Below are 17,532 nucleotides of genomic sequence, written 5' to 3'. Positions count from 1 at the left end.
CAAGATCAAAGTCATCATCAAGTGATCAAGAATTTCTTCTACATGACAAATATCAATCGACTAAATCGACACGTGGCACAATCAAAATCAAATTTTGGGGGTTGGTAATGATCCGAAACCCTCTAATCCTATTTCTAATCTCCAAATAGAAATTAAAGAAGATTTTAATCTGATGCATGACAACATTTTACTTTAATAGATGTTGCAAACCCAGACAGAAGTAAAATGTAATTATTGTGAAATTTTTTTAATTTATTTTAATACATCTACTAGAACGAATACAATGAATAAACACATTAAAAAATACATATCCAAGAAGAGAACAATCCGATATTATTCAAAATTTATTTAGTTGATCAACCACCGACAACATAAGCACGTGATCATATGATGTCAAAAGGGCGTAACGGAAAATCGTTAAATTTTTTATTATGGAAAAAATGTCATTTCTTGTAATTGAAAAAATACATTATAAATAATTTCTTCAAAAAACGTATTTTCCTAATTTTTACAATTACTTTTATATTCAATGTAATTTACAATTTCATCAATAAAAAAGTAATGGTACATTTTTTATTTATTTATTTTGTGATATATATATTTATAAGTGTAAGTTATATAATTATTTATAAGTAATATAATTTATATAATTACAAAAATAAAATATTTGTATAAATATATATAAATTATATAAATATATATTATATAGTTATTTATAGTTTATAAGTTATGTAATTTATATTTTATATAATTACAAAAATAAGTATTTATATAAATATATTTAAGTTATATCAATATATATATATATATATATATATAAGTTATATAGTTATTTGTAGTTTATAAGTTATGTAATTTATATGTTTATATAAACTTATAGGTTTATATTTATATATGTTTATAAATTTGAGTTATTATAATATATTAATAATTAAAAAGTCTAATATGTTAAGCCTTTCAGCTTGTTGGTAAGGAATTGTGGTTTCTCTTCATTTGTATAAGAGGTCTCAACTCCTCATAAATCCATTTTTTTATAAATTTAAACAAATATGTCAAAAAATGAGTTTACCCAGATTGAACCAAGAATGTACATCCCTAAGTTAGGGGTTGAAAAAATGAAATCGAAATAGCCCCCACTTAACTTAAGATACCCCAAGTTTCTTCGATTACGTCCACTCAACAAACCTCTGACCTTACCTTATTAATTTTAATTTTTCTTCAACTCGACCCGACCACGCACTAAGTGGATCCCACCACATTTGCTTCTAACGAGCTTTCGGTCCCCTTGGACTATTTGCCTTGTCAGCACTCAAAGCAGGACCAGCAAATACTTCTCTTGTTCCATAGCTTTTTGAAATTTTGATGGACCTACCTGGAAGCCAAGGTAACTACTCTACTTCTTGACCTTTCACATACATCAAATAGCTTACTATTTCAAGACCAGTGACCCATGAACACTTAAGTGGACTTGAGCACCAATAATAAACTTGATTGGTGATTTTTATTTATCTGATTCAAAATTTTCATAACTGTCTTATGATGGATTCAAAATCAAATCAAATCAATCTGATTTTATAAATCAAGAAAGTTGAATGAAACATTTATATGAGATTAATGGGTCCATAATAATGTGCCTTGTGGTACTTAAAAGGATGCACAAAGAAGTTTAGTGATTTTCATTTATTTGATTCAAAATTTTCCAGAATTGTTTTATGATGAATTCAAGTTCAAATCAAATTGATCAAGTGGTAAGAAAAGAAGAACATACCACAGTATATATAGTATAGACAACTACACATAAAGCACATCCACAAAGAATACAAATGACAAGAAATAGACATAAACACCCACATAAGATAATGATAGAATAGTAGCATTAAGAAATTAAAGCAAAACCAAAACCAACCATTTGCCTCTCTCTCATCCAAACCACACAGACCCTAATAAACATTCCTTGCTTTAAGAGCAAAGGTGGTGAAATTTCTTCTATTTCAAGACATCAAGAGCTCTTTTTCTTCCGTGGATACTGCACAGTAGTCACAGGTAGGTAGGGAGATCTTTCACTGGTTCATGATCTATATGAAGTTATGATGAGTTTTTCTTCTTGGACATTTTATTTTTCAAGTTGATCTTGAATAATTGTGATTTAAGTTTAGAAAGTAATTCATTTTATAGCTTTGCTGGTACCTTTTTCAGTTCATGGTAGCTATTTCATGCATGTTGTTGCATCTAAATTTTTTTTCAGTTGTTCTTTGTAATCTTGAAAATCATTGCTTTGTTTATTTGTTTCCCATACTTTCTATCTTCTTTTTTCTCTTTTATTCTTTATAAGAATTTTAGGTGATGATCTCTCTCCCTCTCTCCCTCTCCTCTCTCTCATATTTGTGTTTTAGGATTGGATTGGTGAAACCCATGGAAGAAATGGTCTCCAATTCATCATACTCAAGACCTATGTTAGAGAGAAGAGAAAGGCCTCAAAAGGAACAACACTTGAACTGTCCAAGGTGCTCTTCAATCCACACCAAATTCTGTTACTACAACAACTACAGTCTCACTCAACCAAGATACTTTTGCAAGACTTGTAGAAGGTATTGGACTCAAGGTGGGTCTCTTAGAAATGTTCCTGTTGGAGGAAGTTCAAGGAAGAACAAGAGATCTTTTACTCCACCACCACCATCATCATCATCATCAGCTTCAACTTCATCGAAGAAGATCCCTGATCTGACCCCACCAAGCTATTCATCTCATAATAACCCTAACATCAATACTGAGAACAATAACAAATACCCTTCTTCTTCCTCTACTTCATCTTTAGAGCTACTAAGGACTGGAATTACTTCAATGGGTTTGAGTCTGAGTTCTTTGACGCAGATGCCAACCCAGGGTTCAAACACAGACTACCCATTAGGGTTTGGTTTGCAGGGTTTCAAACCAAACATTGATTTTGGTGTTCATGAGATTGGAGGAGGTGGGTATGGTAATCTCCAAGGGGTTCAAGGGAGTGATAAAAAACTTTTGTTTCCTTTTGAGGATTTGAGACAAGTTTCAAGCACAACTGATCATCACTTTGAGCAGAATAGAGGACAACAAGGTGATTCAACTGGGTATTGGGTTGGAATGTTGGGTGGTAGTTCATGTTAAAGAAGAAGAGAGACAACAAAATGGAAAACAAACGACAGTTGAAGCATGAAAAAATAACAGATAGTATAAATGGGTCTTTTTTTTTTTTTTCCCTTTCTTTCTGAGAAAATTTGAAGCTTATTTTAGGTTGTGGCTTCAAAAGAGTGCTAATGAATAGTTGTGTAGTGATAGATGAAGAGGTCAAGAAAGCCCATATTTTTTGCAGGGCACCATTGTAGGAGAGAAGCATGATTGCTACTATTATTAGTTCTATGGCTTGCTCAATGGCTTCTTGATATGTTTCTAGTCACAATATATATATATATAAACAAATGAGCACCTCATGTGTTATATATTATATACTTTTAGCGGGTTTGGTAAAATCTAGTGCAACTTTCTTCTATAACAAAAGAGAGAGAGATGGGCACACCAAGTGTTGTATTATGTATGTTTTTGGTGTGTTTGGTAAAAGTAATATGTTGTTCAAGTTTAAGGTAACAAGAGATCGATTAGTGGAAGAAAAAAGAACAAACAATGGCTTGAGTGGGGTTGACTGGTTATAATAATTTTTGATCATGTTTAGTGAGTTGGAACGATGGCTTTTGGAATTATTTTCAGCCTTTCTTTCTTTCTTTTGTTTTCAAACAGATCTGGAATGGCAGGTCATCATCATCCTTTAGATTCTTCTAGTCATGAAAGCACCTACATATGAAGTAGGAGCTGGAGGAGAAAGAACGAACAAGAAAATCTATTCTTCACCACAAAATACAATGGTAGGTCCACTTACCCAAATGCCACGTGGCACATCTTATCAGTCTGATTGGTGATCTTTGGCCATTTGATCTGAAAATTCTACATCATAAACTTTATGAAGCATTGGGGTGGAAAAATATAAAAAAAATCATTATAGCTAGAGATTAATCACACCAGTGAGTCCAAGTATTAATGTTCTCAGTGGGACCAAAAAGTGTCTCACAATGTCCTATTTCCACTTTAATCAATCAATTTTCAACATCAGATCAAATCAAATCTTACAACCCCACTTCTATTTTTGATCTAGAGGGGCCAACTTGTTCAAAGCAATTCGATATAACGGGCATAAATTGATTAATGCTGTGCTTGGATTGAGAGAAATGGAGAGAAGAGAAGAGAAAATAAATGAGTTTCTCCCCATTTCTCCTGTTTGAATTGTTAGTTGGAAGAGAAGAGAAAAGAATTGGAGAGAAGAGGAGAGGCAAAAAAGGTGAGTTTTCTTTCTCTCCAAAACTGGAAAGAAGAGGAGAGAAATGGAGATAAACCCTTTTAAAATATTTCATGATCCCAACTCTGCCACTAGATCTATTTTAAGATATTTTAAAATTCCAAAGTTATTCCAAGTTCTCTCTTGTCAATCCAAACATGGTGGAGAGAAATTGAGTTTCTCTTCTCTTAATGAGTATCTCTTCTCTCCACTTCTCTCAATCCAAACACAGCCTAAGTGTCAAAATTAAACGATTATTTCAAATGGCAGATATTTTTAAAAAAATTGTGCAAAACATACACAGAAATCCAAACCGGTTTATTTTAAAAGAGGCAAGCATCTTTTAAACTAACAGAAGATAGGACTTTAAATAAAATTACATACAAGATTTATTTAGCCGATCTTTGAATTTGGGTATAATACTTTAATGATAAAAGGTTAGTAAATGAGAGATGGAAGACTTTTTAGGATTAACAATAACCCATTTTTATCAATAGTTCATTTTATGCTCCAATACATTATCTCTCCAGCCTTTCTGTACAGGGGATTATAAACCACGGCTATATAACATTTTCAATAATAATAAATAAAATAAAATAAAACGTAGATATTTACATAAGTAAAACGATGAATATGTTCTTATACGGGCGAGAACTTAATGATCAGCACAAATTCCAAAGATACAGACCTTGTGCACGAGTGTAGAGGAAGAGCATCGGTTGTTGGTAGTCGATCGTGTGTGAGGCTATCAAATTCCTGCCAAATAACCAAAGAGCTCAAAAATCTAGAGATTTCAGGGCATCTCAGGAGGGCTTATTTTGCATTACTTGTACACTACTTGAACAAGTGTGCACTATAACAGATTGTAGTATATCATAAGAGTACAAGTATTACATGTGAACAATCATAGGAGTATCATATCAATCAAAAACCTCGCATACTGAAGAAGAAATATGTCCAAAAAAATTCCTTCAAGAAAACATGGTAAAAATTTAAAAATATTGACACCTACTCTTATTTCAGTATCAGATCTCTAATGAATTGTATCACTTACAACAGATAATGCTATCCTACAACTTGTGTCCTGTTAAGTCAGCTAGAATTCAAAAATACTCTAATTGGCAACGAGCTCGCATTAATATTGCATTGGAAGCTAAGCATCCACAAACATCTTTCATTACATATTTACATTAACTTTGTCAACGATGACCTTTCTCATTCAGTTAGTCTAAGATTCCACCGTAACAAGTCGTCCCAGGCACTTGGATCACCATGAGGTCAAAATACCATGAACAGATTAAACCAACCTTGAAATAACCTTCCAAGTTCAATTACAACTTCAGAGACAAAACAACCAACCCTAATTATTGACCCAAAGAAGAACTTACCAAACTCTTCGATGCATATGCAGGATTAGAAAATATTCCCAATATTAAAAATAGAAAAAAGAAAAAGAAAAGGAAATCTAAGCATCTCCATGGACTAATTTGCCTACTAGAAAAACTACTAAATTATTGTTGAATTTCATATTCATATAAGTAAATGCATTTCACTTAAAATTCCACAACCATATAGACATGAAAACTTCCACTGATTAAGCATTTTTCAATTAAGGAGAGAACCTAAATAATATAAAAAACATTAGCATGCACACCAGTAATAGGCAACCAAAAAACATAATAAATGTGAGAGTTGTGATGAATGCACATGGTTTTGGTACACGGATGACGTATCAAGGGCACAGAACCATAGATCTTTTTCATCGGGATACACAGGAAAAAGATGTGCGGTTCTGTGCCCTTGCCACGTCAGCCACGTACCCAATCGCATGCATACATCGTTATTCTAATGTGATAACAAAGAAAGCAATGAGCCAACAATGTGATGTTATAAAAATCACTGACTACACCTCCAAAAACGGTTCTTTGAAACAGTCAATCCAGAAAGTCCTCGTAAAAAGGCCTATATTGAAATGATATACTCACAACACCACAGGTACAACAGTTGGACATTTTCTGTTACAAGTGAGTTGTTTGGCATTGTCAATCTACTCCCTCCCACCAAATAAGCCCATTTGTAGATGCCCTGGTCTTCAGCAAACGGAGTTCCCTTTCTTCCAATGGAAGAAGTGATATGTTACCTGAAAGCATACTCATTGATCATTCAACAGAAGCATTACACATTTAAAGTAGACATGAAAAGATAATAAGGGAAGTAAAAGGATCATCATCATAATCATCAAAGTGTGATCCCAATAATTTTGGGTATGCCACAACTCACACAAAAGTGGATTGTTTAAGTGATTCTTTCACCATTCTGCTCATTATAGTGTGATCTTTTTTTTTTCTCCATCAAACAGGTGAAAACAGAGTACTTGACCTAGCATCCCTTAGTTCCTCGAGAGATGGACCAAGAACGTTCTTCCCACTTGATCAACAAGCTAACCTTATCTGATTTTGTCATTCCTTTGTATCATAGTGCTTGTGTGATCAAGAACCATCATTGTTTATGGTCATTGTGAACAAGAAGACATGTTCGTACATAGTTCATTAGAACCTTGTAATACATGACATCATGAATTTTTTGCTAGATTGAGGAATATTGACCTCCAATCTGAGTACAGAATCTACCATCCTTGGCAGTTCAAGGACCAAAGCTTGAGGAAGGATTTTCTTCAAGAATGGAGGTTTCATAAGGCTAAAAAACAAAAGACCCATTATTGGAGGGCTCAACTAGAGTTGTTCAAATTAAAATTCTTTCACAAGGTTTTCTTTGACAACATAAATACAAACTAAGGTGTTGTGTTTAGTGGTTCTAGTATAAAATCCAATTGTATGGAAGGAGGGTTGGTTTTGTCATCTTTTCAAGAGCTTTTTTTCCATTGTCCAAGCGAACTTTGAAACTCCCCTTTCTAGGATTTAACAGTGTTAATTGGTTAGCTAACGAGGAGCTCGATAAAGATTTGCAATTGTCACTTGCATTTTTTTTTTTGATAAGAGTCACTTGCTTTTCATGATGACATCCCATGGTATCCTATCTCTAGTTTTTTGAGGTAGTATGGTTTTTAGATGCAACATCGGTATACGAATTAATTGGGTGTAGCTGCATTAGGTGGTGACACGTGTAGAGAAGGGTGGATTATTATCCATTTACTTGCCCCAACAAGTGCAGGTGGTGACAAAACTGAAATTTGATTTTAATCCTTGGTCCAGACAACCAACAGGACAACATTCTTCTTTTCTCATGTCTATGTGAGATTCCTAAAATCCTTAACCAGAAACAACTTTCTTCTCACACAAGTTCATCATTATTAGAGTTTTATAGGATGCATTAGAATAAGTTGTATTGTGATACACCAAATCATCTTATAAGATGAGGCTGAAGATTATGATAGAATATGATTATATTAAATTAGGTATCTTTAAATAGAGTTTGTGTTTATTTAGGATTGTCCACTATTTTCTATACAAACCCTAATAGGATAAATGTAAGTAATCAAAGAGAATCAATCTAGTATTCTTCTTCTTAATGGTATCAAAACCCGAGTTCTGATACTTTCATTAACTAGTGTGTTACTTTCTTCAATAAAAACCTATCTATAATTGCACGAGCCTATTTTGTATACTTCATATTCTCTTGAGAGAGATCTAGTGGGCAGCCTTCTCAAATAGACTCAAAAATGACCAGGACGCAAAAGTGATGGACTTCACATACATGTAGTGATCCCCAACAGTACGATGGACATTTTCAGTAAAATCAACCATTCAACCAATGAAATCAAGGGCTGATTTTAAATGTAACCAATTCAACACTCCTTATTCAAAGGTGTTAGCATTGTCCCATCATCATGGTACTCTTGGGATGGGCAATGTATAAGGCTGGGGTAACCCTCTCCTTGCACGCCGATTTTCAAGGATGAGTTAGGCCCATGGGCTTTAACATGGTATCAGAGCGAGTGTACCTCAGGGATGGGTCACGTGGAGGGGGAGAGCCAAGTGTCTCTAGGCCTAGCACTGAGGGGGAGTGCAATGTATAAATCTCCTTGCAAGTCAATTTTCAAGGATGAGTTAGGTCCATGGGCTTTAACAAAAGGAACGTGTGATTACATAAGGGTATTACAGTATTATAAGATGCATTAGAATAAGACGCATGGTGATACACCAAATCATCTTGTTAGGATGAAAATTATAATAGAATATGATTAGATTGGGTTATCTTTAGATAGAGTTTGTATCTGTTTAGGATTGTTTTCTATTTTCTATAAAACCCCAGCTAGGGTTTAATGAAATATAATAAAAAAGAATCAATCTAATATCATTCTCTATTTCACACCTCAACCCCATTACAAAAATAAAACAAACACCTAATTTTCACACAAAACCCAACAAAATCATGTAATAATCATATTTTTCAAATAAAAACTTTAAAAAAAAAAAATCTAGTAAATGAAGATAAAATCCTAACAACCAACGAATTATAATTGAAATAACATATCCAAGAAAAATTGAAGATGAGGTGATGCTGATTGCTTACAAGGAAATCGAGGAGATTGATAATGGTCCACCACCATTAATTGTTAAATCGAGCTTTAGACAGAGAGAGAAAGTGAGATGTTGTTAGAATCGACACTTGACATAAACCAGAACAACCAGATGGAGAGAGAGGCGATGATGGTGGAAGATAGGTGGCGGACTGGGTATCATGTTTTATAACTCGCTATCGCCCATCTAGACTCGCCCTGTATACTGAGATGACTCGAACGCGTCATGTCGTCTAAGACGATTCAAATCCTTTAAAACCATTTATTTTATTTATTAATAGCTAGAACATTATAAATTTTTTTATTGTTATGGCAAGATGGATTGTTTAAGAGAGTTGCTATTGCCACACCAAGGTTTACTAATGCCACTCCGTCAAAATTTTAAAAATAATTGGTCAAGTCATCTTGAGAATCAACAATAGAAGTTGCATTAATCTCTCCCATGATGGCTGTATCATTGAGATTAAATAATAGAAATCTAAAATTTAACGATGCTTTAGCACTCAGTGGCATATAACATTAACATGTGCCCTAAGGTCACACGTTAACATGCATTAAATACACCTCAAAACTTATTATTTTTTTTTACCCAAAATACCCTCAAATGCTTATTTCGAAAGTGTGAATGAATCTTAACATTATGCCCTTACGTCAACAATAACAACAACAACAACAAATAAAAATAAAAGAAAAAACCCATCAACAAAATCTTTATGTTCATGAGTCAAGTCGATGTTAACTACCCGTCTTTCCAAGTTCCGGTCACAAAATTTGAGTACAAGAAAGATTTTTTAACAATTGAAATAGAAAATGAGGGCAAGTACTTCCTGATGTGTTGATGTTGAAAACTTTGAAGTATTTTGGATCCTCAACAACTAATTGACATCGTAACTTGGAATTAAACGCCCTCGATCTGCATATATTGGTTGCCAAATGGGGCATAGTTGTCACTTACCCATTTTAGTTAAGATTTCTGTCTCTATTGGATCAATTGAAATGGCTTCTTAAACTACTGTATTATATATTTTATACTCCAATTTTTAAGTTCTTTTTGATATTTGCAAATTTTCTCTAAAATGTAATCCTATTATGTTTGTAGAGATTGCACAAGTTATGGTTAATTTAATCCAATAAAAGAAAAATCTGAATTTTCAAGCGAATGGTTGAAAATAGATTTGAAGAAAATATTACGGTTTTTCAATGTCATGGAAAAGAAGAATTTTCTTCAATTGCTTTTTTAAAGCACCTAGACGCATAAGGAAGTCAAAAGTAAGTATGATACCCAAGAACACCATAACAAAATGGTTTAATTGAGAGAAGCATGGTCGGGTTATTGAAATAGAATGAAATAAGATGATCAAAATAATGCCCCACAACATTTATGGGTTGAATCTTTTGCCACTATTGTCCAGCTCATAAATCAATTACCTTTTCAAAACTTTGTATTGCAATCTCATTTTTCGACTAACTACAATAAGGGTCTAGATTATTCGACAATGGAGGCTTTTGGGTATCGATATTTTTACTATCTACATTATATATATAAGGTCTTGTTCAACACCCAATATTTTGTCCAACATGTTTTGTCTTACATGGGTTAAAAGTTTTGAAATAGGCTAATTTTTTGTGAGGATGATCTCTATGGTGAGGAGATTATCCTCACCAAAAATCAGCCCATTCCAAAACTTCTAACCCCATCACAAATGATTTACAAAAAATGGACAGTCCACGATTTTTCAACTTGTAAACATGGGGTTAAAATTTTTGGAATGGGCTGATTTTTGGTGAGGATGATCTCCTCACCAAAAATCAGTCCATTCCAAAACTTCTAACTCATGTATGACCAAATATATTGGGTAAAATGTTGGGTGCTGAACATTTCCCATATATATATATATATTTATGGTCTCGAATTTGTGAGCAAAGAATCAATTTCCCAACACTATTACTCTCTCAAGACATTTTTTAGATGCTCCCATTATCAGTACTCAATCCCTACACCTTGGAAACACGTGAGCTGACCCATTCGATAACATTCACACACACACACACACACACACACGATGTTATCCTTTCCAATCCATCCTCGGTGAATATTCTTGACAATCCGTTGTGAATGTTGTTGGATTAAAGTGGGTGTTCAAAACAAAGGTACATGCATATATATATATAGATCTGTTGAATACATCAGGGCACGTCCTATTAACAAAAAAATACAATCAGATGAAAAGTATTGATTTGGATGAAGCATTTAGTCAGATTATTAACTCAAGGGCACATGTGCATCCAAGGGTATTTTGGTAAAAAATAAATTTTTAAGGGCATTTTCCACACAAAATCCAATTTCCAAAGTGTATTTATTACACTTTAATAATAGTCGCTACCATTACCAATTGGTCTATATGACCGTTACATGGAACGTCCTTCCCAAGATTATGTATTCAAAGTTTCCAAACATCACTCTGTACAAGTTAAAACATTGCAAACTAAGAAAATATTTTGAAAGAGGCCATAATGGCTCTCTTAGACGATCATTTTGTGGATAGAGCCTACAAAAAGATCTTCTAAAGATCTAAAATATGCCATGGCCAATAAAAGAGGCCATGAGGAAGACTATCTGCTCGTGTCTCATTTGATGGGCTTAATTGATTTAAGTTGATTTGTTGAAACTTGAGGAGGTAAAATGAAGATAAGAAATAGAAATGGGAGATTTGAAATTGATATTTGATGCCCATATAATTCATTATCTGTCTTTTGGATTAGATGCCCCCATTCCACTTGAAAATGGAGATGCAATTGGCTTATTGAAAAATCTGTTTTCACGATGTAACATAGTGTACTTTTGCCAAATTATATATTTTTTTCACAGTTTACACTAATTTTGAAAAGTCCTCCGATACATAAATGACTCTTAAAATTTTGGATTTAATTAAAACAAAGACTAGAATTAAAAAGGGAGAGAGTCTGATAAATTTGTTTTTTTTTTTTTTTTTTTTAAGTGTAGATGTAAGTTCTATCTAAACTTAATAAAATCTTAAAATTTAGGATAATTTAGACACACATCTCCATGTTCTGGAGAATATTTGAGATACGCCTAATGTTTTGAAACTAATGACATGCTCCCTCGACCTAAGTATTTTTCTTAAAGACTACTGAAAAATAACCTAAATGTTCTTATGTATCTTCAACCTGTAACTAAGAAAATCTTGATTTTATTTTCAAGTTCTTCAACCGTTATGATAAAATATTTTTAGTCTGTTGAACCTCATTTTTAATTCATTGTTTTCAATCTCACTTTCATTCTTTGTATCTAAAATTTCATTTTTTTTTCTAATTAAAATTCTTATATTGTTTATGAGAATCTTAAGGTTGAAGAGGACTATAAAATGTTCTATAAATATTGAAGCATATAGAATCTTAACATTAAAGAATTTGATACAAATTTTTAATCAAAAGGTTGAAGATGACTTATATTGAGAAGAAATCTCTTACTCAATATTTCACTTTTGGATGGGGCAGATTGACCCACCGGTCTAGTAAGACCTGTTTAGATTGGTCCCAATTAATCAATCAATCAATCAAGTCAACAATCGATTCGGATTTTAGAACATTACTTACTTTGTTTAAGAGCCAAGATATTCCGACTTGAAAATTTTCACTCAGTCAATGTGGTTAATGCACAGAGTGATAAATATTTTTCTTCCTGTATGATTTTTTATTTTAGGATACACAAAAAAAAGATCTACGATCATGCGCACTTGCCACATCAATTGAGTATAGACTGAGTGAAAAATTTTGAGTCCGGTTATGCCATGCACGTGCTATAATTCTCTCCACCAACCAGAGTTAGATGCACACGCATTATTTGATATGATTTGTCTTTGCTGCTAAGCTAGTCAAAGTGAAATGTTGAAATAAAGCTACATTGGAAACTTACGTGCAGGATTGATCAAACATTCCATTTGATTACGCCGGGCCCACTTTTTGGTAAGCCCATCATTGGTCGTAAGCATTCATTGCTTATGAATACATCCAACAAAACAGTATGGCGCACTAATTTTTGTATTGAACCTGTTAATTTGGTAGTCAGTTAACAAACTGACTCCAGGTATCCCTTTTAATGCCAAGTGGAATAATCCCCCCCATAAATGTTTAGATCTAACTTAATTGGTGTTTTGTAGTCATAGTTTTCAATCATTTTCTCTTCATTGGCCATAAAATAAGCCCATGAGTGCAGTGATGAAGCACAGGATGATAGGAGTTGGATTGCTAACGAACTCCAAGGAGTACAAGATATTTACTTTTTTTTACACGTGTCGACTATGGAATAACCGACAAAATATAATTAACTACTGTTATAATCAAAGTCAACCTTTTTATGCTTTCAGATCCTGGATTGCTAGCTTCGTAGTTTGTTGACTAGGAAAAGTAAAACATGATAAAATAGAAAGTTAAGTTTGACCAAGACTGGCAAAAGAACATGAACATCATAATTAAAATCCTACGGTGGTGGTAGAATGGGTGTGCCAACCATTTTATCTTATTTTGACTTATTGTAGTTCGCTGAATTATTTTAGATACGACAAACTCGGTATAACATTGAGAATAGATTACGATGTATTTGTTTAAAATGTAAAGTCCAATTATGCATATTTGCATTTCTTGGTATTATAAAAGAGGGATTTTGTTAACAAGTGTTCTAAGGGCACACGTTAAAGTGCAATAATACACTTTGAAAATTGGAATTTAAAGATATTTGATAAAAAAAATAATTTTTTAAAGGCATTTTCAATACAAAATCCAAATTCTAAAGTGTATAAATTGCAAACCACATGTTAACAAGACCCATAAAAGAGAATGATCTTACTTATAATTTTTTATTGAAAAAAATGCACAATATTCCACGCCCCATTTCACAATGGGTTAACATGGAGGTGTGCATTGAATCACATATGCTTTTCCTTGCTATGCGAGTGAGAAGTATTTATGATTTTGTACGCACCTCCACGACAGCGCAATGTGAAACGCAGTGAGACATATCTAGTAAGGTGGTAATGGAAGTAATTTCTCCACTTAATTTTTTGGATGATGTTAGAACTCCTTGCATTTAAGCTTTAATATGAGATGCTCCTATATTTACAACTAATGACATCCCTCATTTGACCATGTTGCTCCCATTCCCTCACCTATCTCCAATTTTTTGCCCTCTCCCTTCTCAAAGTTTTAGGTGATTAAACACCCTTGTACACTTTGTTGAATATTTAGATACCTTTCCCTTGTTTCTCTTCAAATTGATGAATGCCTCGCTTCAACTTATTTTTCTTTTCTAGAGTAATAAAAATGACTTAGATACCCTCATTTTCAACTTGCAACCACACACACACACAAAATCTTTTTTCTTTTTAAAATTAGTCATCTTCAAATTCTTCAACCCCTATAGAAAACTAATTTTAATCAACTCCATCTACAATCCATCCTTTAAAACATAATTTTAATCCCTTTTATAAAATCTTAGAATTTTCTATTAAAAATCTCATCCTCTTTTACTTCACAAATATTCTCTTGTTATCTAGATTTAAAGGTTAAAGTAGATCTTAAGATTGAAAATTAGGGTAAATTTTTTTTTATCTTAGAGGTTGAAGATGTGTTGATTTTAGGAAGAAATGAATTCGAAAGGTTTTTTGGTTTCAGGTCGAATAGTATAATGCAATCAAATAAAAATTGTCTATTAGATAAGATTGGGGTCGAGTGGCTTGTAGGCACTTTGGTGAATGTTTCATATAGCTTATGTTTTTAAAGATGACGTTGCTTCTTCTTTGGACCTTCTCTTATAGACTAATGAGAAATGACTTAAATACTCTTTTTTCAATCTTTAACTAAAAACTTTTGGATTTTCTCTCCAAAATCATTTATCTTCAAGAACTTCAACCTTACCGTTAATTATAGTTCCCCCCCCCCCCCCCCCCCGTCCCTCCCTCATCCTCTAAAAGAAAATCCTAGCTCTACAACTGAACTTCGTCACTTTAACACGACTTTGTTCTACCCTTTCTCTTTCTTTTATCTACATATTCTCAAACATATTAACTTTAACTTCTTTTCAAAACTTTATAAAAAAGATGAGAAATGGAGAAAGAGAGAGTTAATAATAATGTTTCATCCAAAAATACTCGTGAATAAGTTGTTGTTTCTTTAATACCAAAATTAAAGGTCTTATTGTAATTGTCTAATGAAATTTTTTTAGTTTCACAATATCAAAAATTATTTACGAATATACCATTAAACTATATGTGAAAATAAAATCATTTGCTTTTTTATACTAAAACATAAAATATGATTTTTTTTTTTTTTTGAAGATGCTAACGCTTCTGTGAGATCATAGACATTAGCATTCTCCGCAAGGTATTGTGGACAATGGTCATGCTCCAATGATATAAGATGTACTGGACCTGTGATACTTTTGAATTTACCTCTCCTTTGAGCATTACTTTAGCTCCATGACCTAATTACTGATGTCGTCTATGAGATATCATTGGGATAAAACTCAATATATATCATCACATAACTACATCATTCGACGTACCAAATTGATTTGGATTGTAAGAAATAATTAAGAACAAGTTAACCAACTAGTATTGGGCGTAATGAACCGGGTTTCCCTCAAAAAGGGAGAGGTCTTGAATTCAAACCCCTTCACAGGCCATCCACATGGATTTGTCGTGGTTTACCTGGTATGTGTGATTTTTGGGGTATTGCATGTAACCGAAGGATTTGGGAGAGATATGGTGTCCTAAGAGGTCAGTTGGCTGGCCCTACTAGTCAGTTTATAGGTCCAAATTAGAATTAATTGCACCCATGATGGGCACTTTGACGAAGATCCAAATCATTAGCGGTCCTAGAGATTCGTATTGTAGACATCTCTAGTAATATCTCAGGGTGTGAACTTAGGGCTGATATTGACACTCTACCATGAATAGGATTGGTAATGGATCGGCTTAGGATTGATAATGAATTGATACTGATCTGACAAAAAGTTTATTAGAATCGGTCCTAGACCTATTCTTTTAAGCTTCAAATCATTGTTTAAAAATTGGACAGGTCGTTGACTTGTATGACTGATCGGGTCAGTCCAAAGAGGTTCAACCGGTGGATCAAATTGGTTGAACCCAAAAATGAAATATTAAGTACATATTTTTGGTTTGTTCAAAAATTTAGTAACTTCAACTTCAAAAACACAAATCAATGCCACGAGATGTAGATTACAAGATTGTAAGAACATTTATCGGTATAAAAGAAAGGATATTTTTTTTACCCATCCATATCCAAAGCATGGATCAAGCCAAATATATATATTTATTTATTTGTTTTAAATAAGGTCTAGCCATGAATTTTTAAGGGTTCTAGTGTTATTTTTCCAAAGTGGCGATCCGTGTGAGCACAACAATTAAAATCTTAATAAGGTCATTTTCCATTGAATAATGATAAATTTTCCTTGTTTATCCCAAGGAAAAAAATTTATGGTTGTGTGCACATGCCACGACTCTTTTTCATTGGTTTACAAGAGTAAGGGGCATGTCATCAATTTTAAAGTACAAGGGGCATCCCAAATATTCACCAAATCGTAAAGGGGTAGGTTAAAATTTACCCAAAAGTAACCGGTCCTTTCACAAATCCAATTGGGGTACCGGTTGAACTGGTTGAACTAGGCAAGCCAATTGCTTAAAAAAAAAGTAGGGTTTTTTCAATTGACTCGACCTGTAGAAACGATCGGGTCTGGTCCAACTGGCCGGTTGGGTATAATTTTTGAAACACTGCTTCAAACCCAATCTTATATGATGTATTGTTCCATATCTAATTCGAAAAATCAATATTTTCTCAATAAATTGAAAATATAATATAAGTGTACATCATTTATTATGGAATGGGTCTGATTGAAACTCTATTTCCATCTGAACAAATTGTCCAGCTTATTTAACTGCATAATGAATTCAGAATGTTGGAACATCGCTAGCAAATAAGTTATCAATTGGATTTTTTGTCGGAACGGGTCCTTATCATAACCCAAATCCTTGATCAGAACCTGGAGTTATTGTATTGGGTTTCAAATCTGATCCAATCCATCAACAACCCAACGTGAGGTGAAACTATCATTTACCCACAAATAATACAAGAAGTTGGTCGAAAAATTTCTACCTTTAGACGGTGCTGATCAACAGACAGTTTTTCATCATACAAGATATCTTTAGAAGTACTTACCAAAAAAAAAAAAAAAAGTCGTGATAATATGACTCATCAGGTGGCATACTAAATCGACTCCCTGATGTGACAAGTCCAGGAATCGTAGATGTGTATGCCTCGGGATACACGATTCCACTTCCCTGAAGGAGCCATGTTTCTCGAGGCATACAAATCTATGATTTCGAACTTGTCCACGTTAGGGAATCAATTGAGTATGCCACTTGGCGAGTCATATCATCAGGACTCAAATAAAAATAAAAGTCATGCTAGAGGGATCTCAGTAGGGGACACCTTGACGTGGTGGTGCGCGCATGTCTGTAGATGCGTTTTACTCGTATTTCAGAAAAAATGCAACTACGGGCATGTGGACCATCACATCAAGACGTCCTCATTGAGG

General features: G+C 33.4%; 1 long non-coding RNA gene across 3 annotated transcripts; it reads right to left on the bottom strand.

Moving 5' to 3' along the window:
* Window positions 1-979: 979 nt before the first annotated feature.
* Window positions 980-9,298, bottom strand: LOC147407896 (uncharacterized). 3 transcript variants are annotated; one of them, XR_015176927.1, is made up of 4 exons: window positions 8,894-9,298; window positions 6,346-6,500; window positions 3,908-5,116; window positions 980-1,372 (listed from the first exon to the last, which is right to left on the bottom strand). It is a non-coding gene; the product is annotated as an uncharacterized LOC147407896 (long non-coding RNA). The 3 variants fall into 3 exon arrangements; XR_015176926.1 differs by lacking the exon at window positions 980-1,372 and adding an exon at window positions 1,738-3,822; XR_015176925.1 differs by lacking the exon at window positions 980-1,372 and having other exon boundaries at window positions 1,738-5,116; window positions 8,894-9,142.
* Between the last annotated feature and the right edge of the window lie 8,234 nt (window positions 9,299-17,532).

This window comes from Akebia trifoliata, chromosome 3 (assembly GCF_017979445.1).
Source record: "Akebia trifoliata isolate Shusen 1 chromosome 3, ASM1797944v1, whole genome shotgun sequence".
In the NCBI taxonomy this organism is placed as follows: Eukaryota; Viridiplantae; Streptophyta; class Magnoliopsida; order Ranunculales; family Lardizabalaceae; genus Akebia; species Akebia trifoliata.
The sequence above is the reverse complement of the archived record's forward strand: the minus strand, read 5'-3'. Positions and strand labels throughout refer to the sequence as shown.